At 35.8% G+C, this 22,220-nt stretch overlaps 1 long non-coding RNA gene across 1 annotated transcript in view; it reads right to left on the bottom strand.

The window, feature by feature from the left end:
* Window positions 1–4,774: 4,774 nt before the first annotated feature.
* The window catches only part of LOC114360492 (uncharacterized), a 103,439-nt gene continuing 85,993 nt past the window's right edge, over window positions 4,775–22,220 (bottom strand). Inside the window, exon 3 of the long non-coding RNA XR_003656517.1 lies at window positions 4,775–4,791. This is a non-coding gene — a long non-coding RNA (uncharacterized LOC114360492). The remainder of the gene's footprint in view (window positions 4,792–22,220) is intronic.

Here is a 22,220-nt window from a genome sequence, read left to right as displayed (position 1 = left end):
TTTTAATAAGTACCTATCATTGGAATGGATAATCTACGAAGAGGTTATTTACACCGAACGCGGGTTAGAGACAATCTCAAAACGAAAGTAATACCTAAAATTTGAATTCACGGCTTTAGACGTTACGTTATTACGCGAGTAAGGTTTTTCGATAATTTAACATCACATTACACGTGCCTACATTAGCATATATGAGTTGTTAAAACTTGTGATTATGTATTTTTTATCCATTAGAAACTTTAATAAGTTTGAAAATAGTCTAAATTGTAAGACTTGAGATTTTCATATCACATAAGCAAAGCAATGAAATTCCTATGATACTATGAGTTTCTTACTACACCTTCAAAATACTAGAAATAAAAACTAAGTAGGAAGCAGTTAAAGCGTCTTAAGTAGTTATACTGCTTTTGAAGTTACCTACATTTTCTCTCAGAGCTCTCGCTGTGAATATAGGAAACCACAATTAAAATTATTACAATTACGAGAGTACTTTGTTCCATAGTATAAAATAACTAAGACTCATGGGCGAAATGTAGCCAGTTTTACGTTCTCTCGCTCATTTGAAGTGGTACGAAGGAACGCCATTAAATTGTATCATTTACTTAATATTTTTATACATTAATATGTATGCTTTATAGGTAAGATATACAAAATAAATGTATTGAGGCACGGATGCTGTTTTTTTTCGCTCTATATTTTTAACTTTATTTTTTATGGACTTAAGACGTAAGTACAGCACCACAACATTGTTTTATTTTGTTGCAAATAAATGCAAATAAAGATAACCAATTTATTTGTAAAAATGTTCAGTCAGTTATATCAGTCATACAGGTTTATGTAAGTGCTTTATCAAGTGTTCAAACATCCAAACGTATTCATGGAAATGATAGTTATATTGGACACACCTGGTCTCCATTATTCAGGATATCGTAGAAGCTTAGATGGTACTTATTCGACTATAATATCTTAAGTCCAGCAAATTGGAGCGTATTATGTTGTATCAGACTCGTATAATGGTATCGATGGTAAGGGATGGAAAAGGTTTAAAAACTTATAAAACGATGCAAGTAAGGTGCTGTTTGAAATGTATTTTCTACTGAAAACGGTTTAATGACAAATGTTGTTGAAATTCATGGAATCTTGGAATTGGTAGTAGGTAATATTCAGGCTGGCAGGCCGCTACCAACCAGGCAACATAGAAAGCATTGGAGGAGACCTAGCAGTGGACGTCCTATAGCTGAGATGATGATGATGATGATGATGATAATGATGATGAATATCCTTAAAATAGCCCTTTTTCCATAACACAAATTCACAATTTGTGTGTATCGTTATAGTATGTTTTTTAATACTCGCACTTATCCCTGAAAGTTATTATAGTTATTTCATCTAGCTTAAAAAGCAGCAGGTAAAGGCACCTGGCGTAAAAAACCGTAGTGACCCTACTTCTTTTTAAATATACTAGTGTTACTAGTGGGTACTATTTACCCTTTGAATTTTCTTTGTTTGTTCCATTTCAATTATTTTTCAACAGCTTCCATTACGCCCCGCCAGCCTCTGACACGGGTTGCGCAATAAAAGATTCCTGTGGGATGACTTTCGTCACATCTTCGGACCAGGAGTACGTGACTTGAAGACGAAGTGTGGGCTATGCTATTATGGTGAGAGGCATGGCGTGGCTATGGAAGTGACGTAACTGCGAATGATGTGGGCAGGTGACGGGCTTTGTCCTACGAAATTGAGGTATTTTTTACATACATATAGCCCACTTTTAGGCAGTAGAATTACACCCGTATTCACAAACGATGCTCGCGTAAGTGAAGCAGAAAATCGAACGCACAGCGATGAATAGATTGCGTTTATAGCTCTGTGATTAGTTCGTGTGTCACCCTGTGCGTCCACTCGCACTGTGAGACCTCATAGTAATGTTTGTGAGTCGGGCGTTAATAAAATCTTTTTTATTCTGAACAGACTAGACTACTGGACAGATTGTCACAGCGCGGACGTGCACCGGTTATCTAAACTACGTAAATTATATTAGTACGAAAATAAAAATATTGTCAGTCGCCATGTACCATCGGCAACAGTGTTAACTATCCATTGCCTGTCATGTCGGCTCGTTCTATCGCAAAGAATCGCCATTTGATGAGAGCGAGAGCAACAACGGAAATGGATAGTTAACAGTGTGGCCATGTGTACGTGCTTTATCATTTTTTCCGGGCCTCTAGACACCATCTGCTTTTTATTAGATTTTTTTTTGCATAAATGTAGCAATAACTTTTTTATTTACCAAATGTGTTAGTGGAAATGTAATCTGCAAAAAGTGCAATCTGAAGAATAAGTTAGAACCCTCTAACATAACGACTACTCTCCTACAGCTGCAATCGTATTGTGAAAAACAAAACCCTCCTTCTGGCGCAGTCGGGTAAAAATACACATGAGGGATGACTTTCGTCACATTCTGTGATTCCAGTAGAACGTGACATGAAGACATAGTTTTAGGGCTGACATGCTATTATGGTGACAGATAGACATGGGAATCTTTGCGAGTGATGTCAACAGATATTTTTACCTAGGTATAGCGTATTTTTGGTACTGATATCTCCTCAAAAACATAAAATAATATCATGATTTTGTTTTTTGTTAATGTTATACTTACTTGTTTTGTAATTATTACTAAGATATCTTTAAGTCGGCGAATTAAACAAAGCAGGTTTATTGTTAGAAAAATAAACGCCCGTATTCACAAACATTACTATGAGGTCTCACAGTGCGCGTGACACACGAACCAATCACAGAGCTCTATTCAAAGCTGTGCGTTCGAATTGCTGCTTCATTTAAGCAAGTATCGTTTGTGAATACGGGCGTAAATGTTGCCGTCAAGAAAATGAAAAACAACGCCATTCAATGTTACCAACACGGTATGACGTGAAAAATCAGCGCTATAAAACTAAGGGTGCTCAAAGATAATGTCCATTTTTATCCTTTCCACGAAGAGATAGGGCAAGAAAAAATAGAGGAGTATAAATCTCCAGGCCGATAGTGGGTTGAGGAGTAGCCCGTATGCAAAGATGGTCATGATAACATCTCAGGGGCTTAGAAGGAATTCGCTTCAATGGAGGGATGGTATTAAATTGATTCGAATGTTACTAACAATGTTTTTAAAGAAACGTGTACAGCGATAATAGAATTTAGTAATCTTGCCAACAAGGTACTAAATCATACTAAATTTTCTAGGTACTTATACTTTTAACGGTTTTCAGAAAACCAATATTTCACAGTACGAGTAAAGTAAGATTGAGCGATTTCAGTATTTGTCTAAATGGGACAAATACTGAAATCAACATTTTCTTTCAACTTTGGGACTCAATTAAAAAATTAATGAACTTTACTGGCGCTGAGCACCTATTGTTTTCTTTACATTTATATATTAAAAAAAGCGAAGCCCACACTCGGCCTCGTCGGCACGCGCACCGACGATCGCTAAACGGCTAGAGTACCTTCTGTACTCGCCACTCTGCCCGGTGAAGCTGGAAAAGCTCTTCAAGCTACCAGCGCGAGTCCCTTCAAAAAAAAAAACTACACTAACAGTTCATCATAACTACACTGACAATTATATTTTTGTACATAGGCGCTACTCGTAATAGAAAACGATAGGTTCTTTAATGATAACTATGAATGTCTTACATACTCGTAGCTTATAAAATGTGGAAATAAGAGTTTACTCTTTGAGTAGTTTTTCAATTAGTCGAAGACTCAGTCCATTTAACAAAGGTATAGTTTCCACATGTGTACCTGCTTGGGACATAAATCCTTCTAGCGATTTAATTTATTGCTTGCCCTCTTCGCAACTTTGTGTAAAAGAACTGATACGAAAATTAACTTCAAAGTGCTAAATAAAGGAAAATGGTCTCTTTGAGTACTACCCTCAGTTTGGATCGAACATAATTAAAGAAAGCTAGTATTGACACTGTAAAGAAGAAGTATTGGATCGCGTCCAAGGACCTAATTTTGCTCTTTCTTTTTACTTTGTACAATTATTTTTCCACTGTTTTTACGTTTGCTTTGGATTTACACCTTTTATATATAAATAGGCCTTTTACTATTTGATTAAATTAAAACATTGAATTCAATTAACTACGTATAATTATATTCGAACCTACATATTTTCGAAAATACACTTTTGGACTGAATCTTAAAATGAATCATGTAAAATATAAGGCAGATCTTTGATTGTTAGATTTTTAATAACTTTATTGATTCATGATTTGGAGGGGACGCCTTCCGCAATGAAAAAATTGACCAAAGTAATCTTGATAAAAAATAAAAGAACAAAAAATCTGTGTCAAAACTTTGAAAAATTGTCGAAAATGTTTTTGTCAGCTACAAAAATAATCCCGGTACGGCTGCCCGGATTCATTAGGGCGAAATAAAGAATGATGGGAACTTGTCGCCGGTTGAGGACGCGACAATGTAATCTTCCGCGTTGCTTTTACGCCTCTTTGGTGATTTATTTTTTTGTAAATGAGAAAAGAACGTTCACATGTTTCTTTTTTGTTTGCTTAAGTTTTAATTTAATAATAGAATAATCGGTTATTCTTTTGTTTATCAAGAGACTGAATAAAGCGTGCTACGGATACCGACTACGAAACAATCGCTACGTCGTAGTATCGTAGCTACTCCACTACGAGTCTACGGACTACTGTTCGTTACAACACTGCTACATTTTTGCAAGCAACTCAAGGTCAACCACTTACATTCAGTGTAGCTCATTTGCGGGCTTTCGGTCACCTGAAACAATCATTCAGAATCAATAACCTTTCCTATTATTTACTGTATCAACTTTGTGTGGTAGACCCTAATATAATGTATAATGTATCAGTTGAGAGCAGTTGTATTTTTCAATATGGTACTGGTACAGTCGAGTTCATAAATATATTGGCAGTGCCCAATGTTTCAAAACATTGTAGCGCAGTAGCGCAGTACTGCAACATGTTAATGTGATTACATTTTATTGATGTTTGAGTTTGTATTGAAATATATGATCGTTAAACGCTAGTAATATTTTTAAACATTGGCACTGCCAATATATTTTATGAACTCGACTGTACATAAAAATTACTGTAATAGGTGCTATTTTGCAAATTTTCAGATGTGATGTTAACTGTACATGTAGGTGTACTATTGGGTTATTTTAAGACTTCATCTGGGGCTCCTCAGGCCACAATAGAAGCGACTCTCGAGCGACAATGAACTCCAATCAGCATGGAGTATCCGTGTCAAGCACCACCACTCGTGAGCTGTCATTGACCGAACCGGAATCACAATACAGATTTGTTATGTTCCTATGTTGTATTTTTTCTCTTACCCGTCTATAGAAAATGACATTTTGTGAGCTTGAACTTGATCAGTGTGCTTACAATGAGTTTAAGTTAGGTGTGCTTGCTAGCGAGTACGTCAAAAAAATCTATGAAGATTTCATAGAAGATTTTAGAAGCTAGGGGCGCTGCACAATATGTCATACATTTAATGTCAGTTTTTTACACAGTCGCTAGCGAGCACATATAACGTAAACTGAGGTTTATCCTTAACTAGCTGTGCCCGCGACTTCGTACGCGTGAAAATAGTTTGAATAACAACCAGCCCATATTGGCTGTAGGGTGATGTTAATTAGCCTAAAGCTCGATAAATGAGCTATCCAACACAAAAATATATATATTTTAAATCGTACCAGTAGTTCTTGAGATTAGCACGTTCAAGCAAACAAACTTTTCAGCTTTATAATTTTAATATAGAATTATTGTTTTCTTAAATAAGTTCACTGAAATTACCAGGTATTGTGTGTTATATCTTATAAAATTTATAGTTTTTATTAGCGCAAAATAAAGATGTTTTTATAACATTAATAGAAGTTATGAGAGGTTTCTGCTATTATTACTATGAGTAAGTGTGTGTCCATTATAGGATTTAAGGAGTCTGGTAGTTTAATATAAAAAGTTATGAGTTCAGAACTCTCGACTATAATGCTGTAATAATTCGGATAGTTACGAGTAGCTCTACTGCATTAAAGCCTATAAAGTTTTATTGCAAAGAGTATTTATATAATTTTTCATCAAATATAATATGAAAGTCTACTAAATTTCTCAATCACATAATAGTGAAATAAATGTAAGATTTTTAGATTATTTTATTAAACTCATACACTGCCCGTTAACAGTTTCGTCATACTCATGCGGCGTAACTTGGTACTTACAATACGTTTTAATTACACTTTTTCATCAATGTTCTCTAATCACGGCCGTTTGTAGACATCCGTTTATTTACTGGAAGACGGACAGTCAAAAAACAGATATCCTTTGTTTTCTCGCCGGACCGAGAAATTCCGATGCATGTACATTGTACACACGTTCATTATATACCATACACCATCGCTGTATCGGGTGAAAAAATCGGGCCGTAATCCGATAAAAAACTGATGTTTACAAGCGGCCTTACTGTTCATGTGTAAAAAGACGAATTTAATTAAGTCTCAATGATTATTATCAAAGATTTACTGTAGACTGTTACAAATTAACGAGAAATAAGTCAATAACCAATTTTCTAAAAATAAAAGCACTCTGGAAGATCAAATCGAATTCTGTGTATTGAAACAAAGCTTTTGGTAACAAAGGCACTCGTCTTCGAACAAAAAATATTCGTCTCATAATCTCCTTTGTATTTAAAAATAAAAGTTTCACGATACTCGACGACCGGCGCTGTGCGCTGTAATTGGCGGGCGGAGTGTGCTCTCGGCCCAAAGTCGCTTGACACAGATCCAGTCCAACTCGGACTGGAAATGTTTATTTCGGATAATTTTCTGTCGCGCGAATTTGAGCTCAGAGAGCACACTTATTACCACTGCCTTCTGTTTTGGTAACAAGTGTCGCGAACAAAGTGTAGCTCCAAACAATCGCGGTTAGAAAACATGTTTCAATTTGTGCTGGAATCAGAACATTGTTCTGTTTTGAATTAATTCAGCGTGAAATGAGATATTAGACCCGGCCACGCATGATTTCAGTAATTTGTATTGGTTAATCTTTTAATTGTGGATGTAGGTTGTATTTGTGTAAGCTTTGACAATAATTTGTACTTATTACTCGTACTTATGTAGGGATGCTCAAATCTGGATTTAATTACGTAAACTCAAGTAAGTAATTCAAGATTTCAATTTCAAATAATCACAGATCTGAAGTTTTCTTGAGTATACTAAACATTAGAGTAGAAAGAGAGTAGAGAAAGTAGAGTCGTACGATAATTTAAATATCTAAGAGTAAATGTAAATAACAACGTTTCACTTGCTCCATGTACTCGATTTCAGTAGAAACGTACGTCGTCTACGTTTATCATTGCAAAGCTAAATCGCTTCGAGGTAGACTGCCCCGCAAAACACAGTTCCTTTAAAGCCCTCTTGAACCGCTTGCGAGAGATGCATGCAAAACGCATGATGCATATTTTATTTCCATGCACGGAGCGTTGCAAATTGAATTTTCTAAGACTGAAGCGTTTCAGTCATAAAATAGATAATAACAGAAGACCTGTATGTATATACTTCATTTTGCATACGCACGTTTTAAGCGGGCGGCTTTCGCGCTCGCACTGGTTTAGAGTGGTTTGCGATCATTGACGACATCGTGTCCGTGAGCGTTGTCTATGTGTGCGTTGCCCGAGCACTTTGTATGTAGATTGCCTTCTGCTCCTATCTATTTTGTGTTTCAGTGAAGAGTAAGCAATCAGCTCGAGTCGCGGTATAAACTGGATGTCACGGCGTGAGACTTAAGTAACTCTTTGGCTTTGTGCTTTGGTTCAAGCCAATTTGAGGTTAAGCTTCGTGTCTAGCTGGGGATCGGATTAGGGCTAGAAAAATATGTATGCTTTTCTTTGTTAGAAACCGTGAAAATCTTAGCTAATATTTAACATACATAGATACTTATAAAGTTAAGATGTGGGAACGAGTTCGCATCTCGCTGAGGGAGGGCAAATTAGTATGATGCACTTGACCATTAGTCGCAGTAAACCTTATGTATGAGTAGGTAATACGTAGTAATTATATCTTTATATTAAGTTATTTGGTCCGTCATTTAGTCGTCATAACCGTTTTCAATTTTCGCTGAAAATCTTTTATAATAATGGAAGATAGTTCTACTCATTTGATTTAATCAGGAAATATGAATCTTGCTGTGAAGATATTGTTTTAAAACGCAAAATCACAATTAGCACAAGTCTTGGAATTTAGCACAGTTTAGTTTAATTTAGTTAGAAACCACAATCTAATTAGCACAAGTATTCCTCAGTGAGATGATTCCAGCAGTACCAATTTTCTGTTGGTTTGGTTTCACTTCTGTCTTCTTAAAGCAAGAACAATTGCCTATAAAGATCAAACACGTTTCACCGTATCATAGCATAGCGTAACAAACTTGAATCTTGCCAATCTTTCCGATACCAAAGTTGCCGAAAGAAAGTTTCCTGGGCGAATTTATGAAGTTAAATTGAAAGTGAGCACACTCGACGGCGATTGATGGGCAGGTCATATGAGATTGCACTTCAGCGGTTAGCTTACTTTGAGTGTGCAGGGAAAATGACAAGTCTTTATCGATATAATTAAAGACTAATTGTGATGTAATATTGTCATGAAAATTGAAAATTATCGATGTTATTATGTACTTACACCTTCCTAGTAATTGCGTTTGCTAGTCTAGTTAATAGATATAATAAGGGTTCAATGAAAATTTTTATTACATTTAAACAAAAATAAAAAAAATAACATTCGAAAACCCCATATAAATATACGAAGGATTGAGCTAAACAGTATCTTTTCATGTGGAACCACAAAGTATGCATCCCCGAGCCTAATATCGTATTATTATGATAATGCCAACACAAAGGCATGTAGTCGATAAAAGCGCGTCGAAGCAAGGAAATCTCCTCTTTATTCTGATTTCATTCGACTCTACCATAGACATAGAGTTTATCGATAAAACTACCGGGCCGCGCTACGGCCATTTTTCACACGACGACATTTACGTGCCAAGTCCACATTCTCTTTACAATTAATGTAGCCGCAGTAGGCCTTCTTCAAATTGGATCTATGGTAAAATAAAACGACACGGACCCTAACGTGACATTTATGGCTGAGTTACATTATGTACCTACTCACGGCTTGACGTTTCGGCTGCTATACTGCAACCGTGGTCACAAGCTGCTCACAAGTTTCAAAATCTTAGATAACTATGATACTGGTTACTTTCACATTATTGCCTTAATAGTCAAACCTTCATTTACTAAGCAGATATTGTATTGTAGCGATTGGATCATAAATAAACACACTGATATCGATGTACTCGTACCTACTTAACTCCTATATGAATATTAACATACTGTGTGAATAATACCTACTTAGATTAGAAATTCAATGACCCCTGAAGTAAATGACATTAATACTTGCCCCCAATGTGATGTGAAGCTTCAGCAGTATAGCTGGCTTTCTTTATAGTCCAGTTTGTGAATTAAATGGATTGAATTGAATTTGCAAACCATTTCCAATATCTCGTATATAGATGAACCAGTTCATAGAAAAAACCCGATTAATTTATGGTTACAGTTCGATTTAATAAGGTTTCCACAAAGACCTGACCACGGTAAGAGTTACTTGGAAGATCATTGTGTAGCTAACAAAAGAGGATCCTAAAAACGTGTGTTTATGAACTCATCACCTGTTGATTCCTTAATGGGTGTCGTGATTACTACATCTTCTTCTATTATGTCTTTCTATTTACACGTCTATCCTGGACCTTCCGTGGAAAAATAACTGGCACATCTGCAGCGCGTGAGAAAATACTTTTTCCATCAAATTGATATATTGCACCTATCCCCAGTTGTGCCGGTTAATCATGTTTTATTGTCCTTGTTAGGGAAGTGCTTACATTGAAAGTTAAGGATAACATATTTTTACAGTTCCGGAACAGTTTTGGGTGACAACAAAAGTCACTTCTGTAGTTTGTTGCACTTTTGGTTTCGTTTCCTAATAAGGACTATAAAAAGTTGCTTTTTATTGTATTAGAAGCTTTAATGAGGTACTGACTAATGAATACATATTATACTTAATTTAGCTTACATTTTTTATTACGTTTCCTAATAAGGCCTATAAAGAGTTGCTTAATAAGGATTAGAACCTTGATGAAAACATTTAATAGTTTTCATAATGAGTTACTTGACGCAGTAGCTTGCTGGTTCATTAAAAACATTTTCATCCAAAAAGTAGACATTTCTCTAGGGTTTTTACACTCAAAATTTTGCTGTAGTTTTCCAGCAACTCGATGAAAGGTGCCATAATGGTTTTTACCTCTTAAAGCTCTTCTACGGGCGATTCAATAGGCACTTGCATAATGGAGTGACGTCTCAGCCATGAAACGAGAGCCCTCTGTAATCAAGATGCTACAACCTCTAATCTCGAGAACTAAACTGTCAGAGGCCTTTATAGGTTACTGGGTTGACACACCGGCCCTAAGGCTGCTACACACGATCGACATCTTTAAATTATTTGGTGTTTCGTGCTGTGAGTCTGTATTTTATTCAATGTAGAGTGAAATTAATAGAAATGATATCAATCTCCTAATCAAATCACCAATTCTTCATTTAGCGTTAATAATCGTAAAATAAACCAAATCAAAGATTTATATATCATTTCTTCATTTTGCGAACAAATATTACCAAGAAGACTTAAACTCAAATCACCAGATGCATGTTATTTGGCTTTATTTGTTAGAAAAAGTTTATTGTTAGAGAATATACCTACAAGTGGTAAATCCATCTACCATCTCCATGTTGCGTAGGTAAAATTATACATTATTAAGTGTGAATTTAGGTGCGCGTGTTCTAACAGCACCTACGCTAGTGACAGAACGTAGAGGAATGTATCATAATAAGCAGCGCATTATAAATCGTTCGTCTGCGTTTCCCCTAATAAAGACCTCGATTAGTCCTTAACAAATTGGTCCATGTGCCAGCTACAAATTACTTCAGAGCTAATTGTAATGCAGCACGAGATTGGGTGGCTGATAGGCTGAATTTAGGTGCGCGTGTTCTAACAGCACCTACACTAGTGACAGAACGTAGAGGAATGTATCATATTTGATACAAAATTCGAAACAATCCAGAATTAAAAATAGCTTTAACTTATGCCGCTTTCCGCGCTCACATCAGTGACTAAATAATAAAATATTGAATCCATTTATATGTGCCAAAAGCGTAAAGAAAGGAACGAGAATATTTTATAGGAAAAGTTGACAGCGACTGAAATATTAATATAATGCGGAAGGCTGACTCAACGTATGCATTAGAAAATATTCTAGTAATAGCGGAAAAGATATAAACGAATAATTATGATACGATTATATCCCTACATTAACTAATATTGTTTAGGTAGATTAGGTATACCTAAAAAAATTTTTTAAAACGAATAGTACAAGTTGGTTTTTCTGAATTTCACGCATTCGAAGCTACCGGCAAAAGCTAGTTATGTAGATATTAATATGCTTTGCCCTTGAATTTTATTACAACTTTCAAAACTAGGTAAACGAGACCTCCGCTCATCTGTCTAGTTACAAAGTAGGTGTAATTTAGGTTTAATTTAGTCTACATAATGACTTATATTAATAAAGGTTAAAATGTAATGTGATGTCGGCTATAGTCATGAAATAATAATACTTGGAACTCTGGCACCGCATTGGTATCTAAATTGAATTCCATGGAATTTAGTTGAAAATGATTTACGTATAAATTCANTAAATTAAGGTTTATTATCAAACACGTTTGTGAATCTAATGATAACATGAAATCATTAGTTCCTGTTCCAGTACACTTAGGCTGAGTTGCACCACCTAACTTTGACCGTAACTAAAACGATAACCGGTGTTATTGGTATGGAGTTTGACAGATTTTTGACGTTTGTCAAAGTTAAAGTATGATGATGCAACCCAGCTTTAAAGTGTTTATAAACAGTAGTTTTATTTTATTGATATAAATAAGAATAAGAATTATTCTTATTCTTATTGATATAAATGAAATGATTCTGCGAATAAAGTCACGTAAAAAATACATAGCTTTACATTACAGTTCTGGGGCCGTAGTGTGAGTTTACGTCAAACGCATTCGATGTCGATTGCGTAAAAAAGTGACATATAAATGTATGACAGATTGTGACAGCGCCCCTAGCGGAAACTTTTAGGAACTAAAATCTTCATATACTTTTTAACGCGCTCGCTAGTAGCAACGTTTGATATAAACACACTAAGCCCTCAATGTGTGTACGATTTTGATACTATATTCCGTAATATCATAAGCATACTTAGTAAATTCAGCGTAGTCGCTTAATTGGGAGGTATTATTTGTATATTAATAAGGCAGTTCTAATAACTATGCCGGAGCTATTCAATAGAGCAATCCAATTAGTACTCCGTCTGGAATATGGCGTGCAAGTGACAGCCGTACACAAGATGTGACATTACACGGTCATGTCACCTGGGCCCTTACCATGAAGCTCAGCTTTTTAAACCATTTTATAATATCATGAAAATATATTTAGCCCCAGCTAAAAGAGAGTGTTAAGTTGTAAAAATTCGACCCAAAAGAGTTAACCGCCTCATCATCTTATATTTTTCTCATATTGCTTGAAGAAACGATGCGTCTCGGTTATGAGAATCTCGCGAGCATCATAAATTGCATGTCTGGAGGAAAAAACGGGCCATTCGTATCAAGTGGCGGCGTTTCGTTGAGTGCATTACAGTATTAGGGTAATGTTACGTATATTTTCGCCGGTGTGTGTTGTGCGTAACAGCGGAGAAATGTGGAAAAATTACGTTAAAAGTGCTTGGCGGCTATATTTGTGTGGTTATTTTTTGAGGATTACATTTATCGTTTCATTTCAAAGCGTAAGGTCACTGACTGACTCACTCAATCATCACGAAATCTCAGAAACTACAAGTGCAAGGAGTCTCAAATTTTGAATGGGGGTTCCTTTTAGAAGGTAGGTGCTCACTAGGGCGGGATTTTGGAAAATTCAACCCGTAAGGGGGTAAAACGGGATCCACGCGTACGAAGTTGCGGTCGGCCGCTAGTAATAATAACAACAACCTTCAATTTCGAATTTTAATTTATTTTATATTTTTTTGAAATATTCAGGGAAAATAAGAAACTTTGCAAACAATCCTCAGCAAGTTACAAATACCTAGTTTTAAATTAAAATATTTATATTTACGTATTTTAAATAGTTATTTTGACTAAATACCAATAAAACACCAAACTTTGTTATAGAGATCCAAATTCCTACATTTGGTTTACGAGTAATATCGAAAATGTGGATACTCTTCAACATCTAATCTTCAGTATTAGAAAATAGTAGTTGAAAGATATCAATAAATTTTCATCTAGGTAATGGAGAGGACCTGAAAATATTTACTTAACCTCTTAATAAATTACGTTCCTAAAATTTTGGCGACGATAATATTTTATCAAGAAACTCTTGAATTTTTTAGAAAAATATGCCTAAATATTACTAGGCTTATTTGTTCGATACTAATAATTTTATTATTTAGGACCATCAATCAATCATAAATGATGAGCTATCATTTAATTAATTTACTGATAAAATTTGCCAAAAACTCATTCTGTTGTTTTCCGCGAAATAAAGTAATTATCAATGTAATGTTTATTAGTTAAAAAAATGAAATCAAGTTGCATAAATAATGTAGATTCAATAATAAAATCGTTATAGAAATATAATAGTAACGAATAAACGTCGAGTTAACAAAATGAATGCATAAATCAGAATATTCCAGATTTACTTTCAAATTGAAATAGAAACTGAAATGCAGCAACTATGTCACGACAGTATACAGTATCCTCTTAACGAGGACGGACTCCTAACGCCAGTTACAGCTTTGTACACTCACGGGCGAAAAATCTGGCCGCAAAACTTCACAGTAAAACGTCTGATATGTATCACAATATCTGAAAAATATTACAGTTTAAAAAAAAATGTATCCTTCTATGTATTTCAATAGCAATCACTTTCATTCAATAGTAATATGGTCGAATTCCGGAAATAATAGCAGAAAGGTAAAATTATATTGTTCAAAAGTATCGATATTAAATTGTAGTGGCTGTTTGATAGTGTTTGACGCAATTCCAGATATTTGACGTTTAGAGTCGTCAATTTCAGTACTACAATTTCATGTCAATCGTTTAACTTAACGACTGCATGTATTGGTACTTTGTTTCATCCGACATGCCAACCGATAAAGTGACCAATTTCGTTGGTCGTGAGTGTATTTTAAGACTATTTGACGAGCTTTTAGAGATAACTGCCTTGAAACGCTTCCTTTGTACTGTTATTCATTGTTTCGCCTAGTCGAGGAAAACACTCGTACTTGTTCAAGTAACGCCGGTTTTCTTTTGTTTTTCACTGCTGTCAGCGATTGAGAAAACAGTTGAAGATTTAAAAATATTTAATAACAAACGAAGGAACGCAAGTCTTTTCAGAGTACATTATTTCTGAAGGGCGTTTTGTTAATGACGCCGTTCTTTCCTAATTTATGTTAGCGGATAGATAGAAAGAAAATTATGCTAAAAAGCTATTGAGGATTTTGATGAATAGAGATGTAGCCTAAATTGAGTGAGTCAGCTGATAATGAACTCTAAAATTTTTTGTAGAGAAAATGTTTAATTATTTATCCCTATTATACCGCGTCAATGAATAAACATTGTTTCAAAAATACATTTCAATTGTAGTCACCGGCGAATATGTCGGCTCGTATAATTAATTGACAGCTCGTGAGTATACATTTATTTTACGAGCGGTAGTTTTGCGTTTTACTGTGGAATCAAAATTATTGAAGTGAAAAGTGATTCCACTATTTGATAACGGGCGACTTTTGAATGAATCATCGTAACATTGTTCAAAGCAGCTACTGTTTTATGTGGAACGTTGTTAATAACTACTATTAATTAAAAAGAACAGTACCTAAAAGCTAAAAGGAGACATTATTGGGTGAGGCCTATGTTCAGCAGTGGACGTGCTATGGCTAAAATGAAAAAAAAATGATGAAAAGGAGACAAAAGAATACTACGTGACGCTTCGTGAAATCACTAGACGCTTTTCACAGGGAAAAAATCATAGTAGAGTTACGGTCTAGTGGACGTCAAAGCGTGCGTCCGTTGGAATACGCTGAGTATTTGTCACTGTTACATTGTGCCAGTAAATAAACACTGTTCCAAAAATACATCTCCATTGAGTGACTGACGATGAGCGAATGTAGGCACAAACAATTAATTGGCAGCTTGTTGTACAAGTTATTTTAAGGGTGTGGTAGTTATACGTCAAGTTCTAGAAATAAGATTATTTGAGTTTGAAAGGATTCTTGGAATTGGTAGGTGTGAAAGATTTGGGTGTTAGGTTTAGTTTTCCTGGAGCTACTTTATTTAGTAATTTATTTAGTTTTTGGAAGATGTGATGAAGATTGAATAAATAAATGCAAGAGGAGCTTCGGGTAGAGGCTAACTTTAATACATATAACTTGCTCAAGTAGGTAGTTATAGGTTAAATTTTTCAACTAAACAAAATTGTCGTCTTTCAATAAAGGTTCCAGGTCCCAGTAAAACACGAAATCTCTTCAAAGTCAAAGTCAAAATTCCTTTATTTGCATGGACAATTAAAAATAGTGCTTACAAATCGTCAAAATATTAAAATAAAAATAAAAGATTAATAAAAAAGCTTTACAGTTTTGCTTATTTTTTTTTTCCTATATTTTATTTAGGAGCTTAGATCGATACAGTCGAATATATCAGCTCCATCATAACAAAAACTTAGTACCTATCTAAATCAAGTTTTGCTCTTATAGAGCTTTCACATGTCTTATAATCTTTTTGTCCTACCAGTACCACCTTCCACTCACATAAAAGCTCATATTGTTACAGTCTAGTGCACATCAAAGCTCGAATGTGTTCAGTGTTTCGGCATTTATCACCATTACGATATGCCTGAAAATAAACCCTATCCCAAAAATACATTTCAATTAAAGCGGCTGGTGATATACGAATATCGAGCACATAAAACTAATTGACAGCTTGCTAGTTATGTATTTGGAGTGGATATGCGTTTTGCAGCGAAATTTAAATGGTTTAGTTGTAAGGGTTAAATTGCAGTTAGCTGTATGTTTTAGCATGCAACGGTGGCATGAGAGCAACTTTGTTTGGTCTTATACTTATTAGTTATAATTCTTGCAGAAAACCATAAATTACGTTGAAGGGTCGAAACATTCACTGATAAAGAAATATTTTTCCGCCACTGAAAATGACTTAAATGAAATTCCTACTAACATTGTAAATGCGAAAGTAACTCTGTCTGTTTGTCTGTGTGGCTTTCATGCTTAAACCATTAAACCGATTTTAATAGAGATAGTTTGAGTCCAAGGAAAGGACATAGGATAGTTTTTATCCCGGTATTTGAAACAGGGACGTGCGCGATAATTTTTTTCTGTAACGGACTAAATTTCACGCGGGTGAAGTCGCGGGCGTAAAGATAGAAATAATATTCGGTGAAAATCACTTAAGAAAATACGCTAAGTGAACTCACTTCACTAATCCCTACGATTCGGACTGCATATCTTAGTAATGTAGGAGGTCGTTACCGTTAACACATTTCGATCGTTTCTCCGAGTACAGACGGAGGATAAAAATTCATGAGATTACGCTGATTTTTACACCTCGTTGATTTAACGACGTGATTAGGGCACCGTTGTGCCGGTTAGATGGTTTGACATAGTTGAAGAAGGCGCAGTAAAGTAGGGATGCGATGGAAGATTTGCAGTCCGGGAAAGAACGGGTTTTAGTGATTCACTTTTATGGTATGGATAACTCCATATTAGCCAGTCTTCGTAAGCTATTAAGTATGTATGCAGTTCAATGCATACCAGTCGCAAAGAAGGGAAGTCACAGTAAATGTAGTCTAGAACGCCCATCTGCTCGACAGACTGTCATCAGTCTAGAATATAACTAACCTGGACTAGCCGACTGAATAAAAAAAGAGATCGTGCTTTGTGGCGTTCATTGTGAGGAGATTTATGGCAAGCAATTGATTACCAAAAGCTGAAAATGATGAAGGAAGAACATAAAGGTAGTTAAAATGTATTGATTATTATCATACGAGTAGAGTATAATGCGATCTATCGCCGACCAGCCGACAAGAGTTGTCCAAATGTCTGTTTTGAAACAAAGCCGCTGGACTTAGTGTGTAGAACTAACAGTTTTGTTCCCAGATCCTACTGACAGTATCTACCCCACCGAGATTTGAGGTTGGGACGGCTGTTAGCAAGTATTGAGGTAATCTGATTTCTTCTGATCCAATTCATTGAGGGTTTTAACAGAGTGTGTTGAGGCGTTTGGGGCTCCATTTACGCAGTTCTCGGTAATGCATATAATGTTTACTTTTAAGAGAGTATATGACTTCCTAACATCAAAGAAGATTGCTTGTTCGCATCGCAGTACAGCCCCATGGGAGTAATGAACAATTTAAATGTTAAAACGTTTTTATGGGTTACAACAGGTCATTATTTTTTTCGGAGCACCATATTAACCTAGCGCCATGTATTGTTTGATAATATTATGGCGATATTTTACGAAAATTAATATAAATAAATCTAAAAATGTTAATGCTGCGCAATCTCATAAAGAGGAATGTACCTATTATGAAGGTAGGGCCACTGTTAACGAGTGACGACCACGAACATGACGTGAACCATGCCCTAACAAAACGTCCCAGAAAAACATTGAAGGCTTAAAACCAATAAATAGGTCGGCAGTCCTCAACCTGGCATTCAGCCCGTAAACCTGCTTCATTATCGAGTCCATGTTTCCAGTTGCCGAGCAGAAATAACGAGCTGTATATGCAGCTTGTAATTAGACATCGGTGTGATCAATAGCCCAAGCCATTGTGTGGAAGCGTTAGGAAGAATGTGGAAGAATGAACGCTGTATTGTGGTCGTATAATGATATATGCGGTTCCATTCATCGTTTGATATGGTTGCGCCTTTGGGATACGGGTCGCAATAAATATTTTGTTTTGACAGCTTTCGAAATTCTAACTGCATTTAAATATTTTTTGAATAGGGTAACGTAAAGAGCCTCCGGCGGTTTCTGATTAGCTGTGGTAGCTAAAATTATTGTCTTTTTATATGCCTACCTAGGGATGTATATAATAATATAATTAATATGGTAATGCAGTCTATACCAAATCCGACGACCAGTACACATAAGTTGTCGACTTTTGACATGTTGTCAAAAATTATAGAATTTACGAGTCGTCGACATGATTCTTTTGAAATAAAGCCGCCGACACCAGGCCGTCGGGCTGTTGGTGGGCTTGATACATAATATTATGTAGAGTTTCCTACTTCCTTAAGATTTTAATATAGGCCGTTTTTGCTATCACAGATATTACGGTAAATTTGATATTACATACGACAGAAATTTTGCAAATTCTTACGGTATGTTCTGGAAATTAGCATAATAACATGGCGGCAATCTTACTTCGTGTTTTGAGGAGCGCTCAGCCTCCGCCGTAACGAATTATGCACATTTATCATTCTGCTTTGCAAGTAAACACTGTAAGACTGTAATTCACTTCACATTTTCGCGCGTTTAAAATTCGTGCTTATGTCTTTTTTATTTTTTTGGGTAAAATTTCCGTATGTGTGACTTTTTATTTCGAGTGGTAGATGATACACGTTGTTAATAAAGTCTGAAATGCATCACATTATTCTGAAAAACCTAAAGATTATGTTTGATGAGCTCTGAGACCGTATACGAAAGTACATTTACTGTGTACCTGTCCTGTGATTAATTTAAATATTGAATTAAACCAATCAAAATCAAAAATCAAAATCAAAATCAAAAATATTTATTCAGTTTAGACCACAAGTGGCACTTATGAACGTCAATAGAAAATAATAAAAAAAGAAAAAGGTAGCCCTTATGGGGCACTTTACATGTCTCCTTATCTTTTGGGCCCTACCAGCGCTTCGAGACAAACATATGGCAAGTGCTGAGAAGAAACGCCGGAACAAACTCAATAACACAAAAACCTTACTTAGAATTTACTTTTGAACTTCTGCGTTTCGTAAAAAGTGCCCTTAAATGTGATTTGGTAATGAAGTGACTCAGTGACTAAAGAGACAAATAAAAAAGAACCTTATAGAATCCAACATGATCATTCTGTACTTTGTTACGTATGCTAGTTAGTTTTATAGTTTTTATACCTCCGAACGTTTCTCGTTGCGTTCAATTCAATGTTTACGAACGCAATACTTTTTCGGTAATCCTCTCAAACTATTGTTTTCGATTGTCACAACTTTTGTCGTGGAAAACGGGACGGAAAATTAAAAGGTAGTTGTCTTAAAGTAATGGTGTCATCTATCGTTATTTCTTTTAAATAAGATAAAAAAATAATCTTACCATATTTTATTACTTAACATTTATAGACTTTTTATAAAGCTACATTTTGCCAATTTCATGATAATAATGACATTATACTATTGTTTTTTCCACATAAACCTACAGCGGCGAAATTTGGTCCAAACCGGAGTGTTTGAAGAATTCCAGGTGTTCATGAATAAAATATACACCGTTTCACACCCGAACGCGCCCCCAGAGAGGCTCTTACGGTCACTCGCTGCTTAGCCAAGGTTGAGAATCGTGGACCTAGAGAAAATAACGCCAATTTGACCCGCTCGAACATTTGCTGCAGTACATCAAGACGTTTTGGGGAATACTTTTTCTGGAAGTTGCTCAATCAAAGTGAATATTTATTTTTAGGGTTAAAAAAAAATAGGTGGGACTTTATCAAATCAACTCGGTTTATCTGAGGTATGAAGGTCGCGGGAAGAGCCTGGATGCGGGCAGCGCAGGACCTGAACTGACAGGACCTGACTGCAGTGGACTTCATTTGGCTGAAACGAACAAAACCTACAAATATGAAACATCCTCTGTAGAACGCAGGCCTTCCTCAATGATTTCCAGTATTTAATAATTCTCTTATTCAAAACTTGATATCCATAATTACGAGTATAGTCATTATTATCTGTTACATAATAGACACCGTATTCCTTTGTATAAGTAACAAGGAAATTCAATAATGGAGTAACAAGCTTGCAAAACACTGTTCAATTTCATTCAAAAGATCAAGGCTCTAACAGAACATGTGTAAGATACAGCTCATTTAATTAAATAGTAATTAAACATTTATGTGTCAAATGGAAACTTAATTGAAGTAAATAAGAAATACGAAACACGTGGGCTGAGTTGCTCCATATTACTTTTATTTAACTTGAACAAACGTCAAAAATCTGTCAAACTCCATACAAAAACCACCGGTTATTGTTAAAGTTACGGCAAAAGTTAGGTGGTGCAACTCAGCCTTAGAATTCAGGTGCCCTACTAATTTACATTATCTATCTATATAAATAAAAATGAATTGATGTTCGTTTAAACTCGAGAACGGCTGGGCCGATTGAGCTGATTTTGGTTTTAAAATGTTTGTCGTAGTCCAGGGTAGGTCTAAACGGTGAGCAAATAAGGAAAAATTGTGATGGCTTATTTATTGCCTTTAAGGCGGAACAGAGTTCGCCGGGTCAGCTAGTTAATAATAATAATTTAGGTCCCACGCGCTCTCCTAGACGTAATCTTTTAGATTTACCTTTTCAGTCGTACCAAATCCACACAAAAAGGATACCTATCTAAATAATTTTTATTCTATTAAATTAATCTTATACCTAAGTTTATAAGCTTATTCCTGCGGCTTCGCTCAAGTAAAGTTTGAGCTTCGTTTCATCCTCTTAGGGGCAAAGGATGATGGGCACAAATGTATGGAAAGTGGTACCCGCTCCAATAGCCATAACCAATATATATTTTAAAAGGTCTTTAGATTTAGGAAAATGTCTGCTATGGGGCCAGTTCTAATTCACGTTTTGAAAGCAGTAATTCCACTAAGTATTATAATGAAAGTATAACACAATCATCCATGTATACGAGTATGTATTATGACTACAATCTATTAATATAACTAAAAGAAGCATTAAAAAGGAAAGGATTATACCTACGATGAACTACCCAAGCTATTAGCCCTTTATTCGCTTTCATCATAATCATCATGATCATTTTAGCCATGGGACGTCTAGTTGAACATAGGCCTCCCCCAATGATTTCCACAATAGCCGGTTGGTGGCGGCCTGCATCCAGCGCCTTCCCGCTACCTTTATGAGGTCGTCGGTCCATCTTGTGGGTAGACTTATTGGGTCTTTTGGGTTTATTCACTTTAGCAACCCATAATAAAACCCTTAAGAAGTAATAAAACTTTAACCCTAATCCCAACTAATATTATAAATGCGAAAGTAACTCTGTCTGTCTGTCTGTCTGTCTATCTGTCTGTCTGTTACGCTTTCCCGCTTAAACCTCGCAACCGATTTTGATGAAATTTGGCATAGAGATAGTTTGAGTCCCGGGAAAGAACATAGGATAGTTTTTATCCTGGTTTTTGAAACAGGGACGCGCGCGATAAAGTTTTTCTGTGACAGACAAAATTCCACGCGGGCGAAGCCGCGGGCGGAAAGCTAGTTATTAATAAAAGTTACACCCTAGTTGAACTCTAGCTTAAATTGTCATTTGGTATGGAAATGTCATTTTAATCCAAGGTTCTTCCTAGGTGTAACTTTTTATTAATAAGGGGGTAGTACTTCTTTAAATAAAAATATTTATTTCACAACTATCCCCATCAATAACTATAGAGTTAAGGAAGGATGCTGGAGCAGTAAAACCTTCCTGCCTCGCATAACCTAAGAACCATACGATGGACACGTATGATACTTCTTCTTCTTCTTCCTCGGTCCCTCACTGATGAGGATCGCGACCACAGATAGTGTTCCTCCACAGACTGCGGTCATAAGCTGTGTGGACCGCACGATGCAAACTCCCGCCCACCGTCTTCCTCACCGCGTCCGACCATCTCGTCGGTGCCCTGCCCCGAGCGCGTCTGCCTTCCATACTGTATGATACTTAGGTTACACAAAAAGTATCTTTATCTTCGAATGCAACCAGATCTGAGGCTGGTGGCCATAGTAAATGTTGTTTGTCTTGGT

This window comes from Ostrinia furnacalis, unplaced genomic scaffold, assembly GCF_004193835.3.
Source record: "Ostrinia furnacalis isolate ACB-3 unplaced genomic scaffold, ASM419383v2 OfSCF5054, whole genome shotgun sequence".
In the NCBI taxonomy this organism is placed as follows: domain Eukaryota; kingdom Metazoa; phylum Arthropoda; class Insecta; order Lepidoptera; family Crambidae; genus Ostrinia; species Ostrinia furnacalis.
Note: the sequence above shows the minus strand (reverse complement) of the source record. Positions and strands in the feature narration are given on the sequence as shown.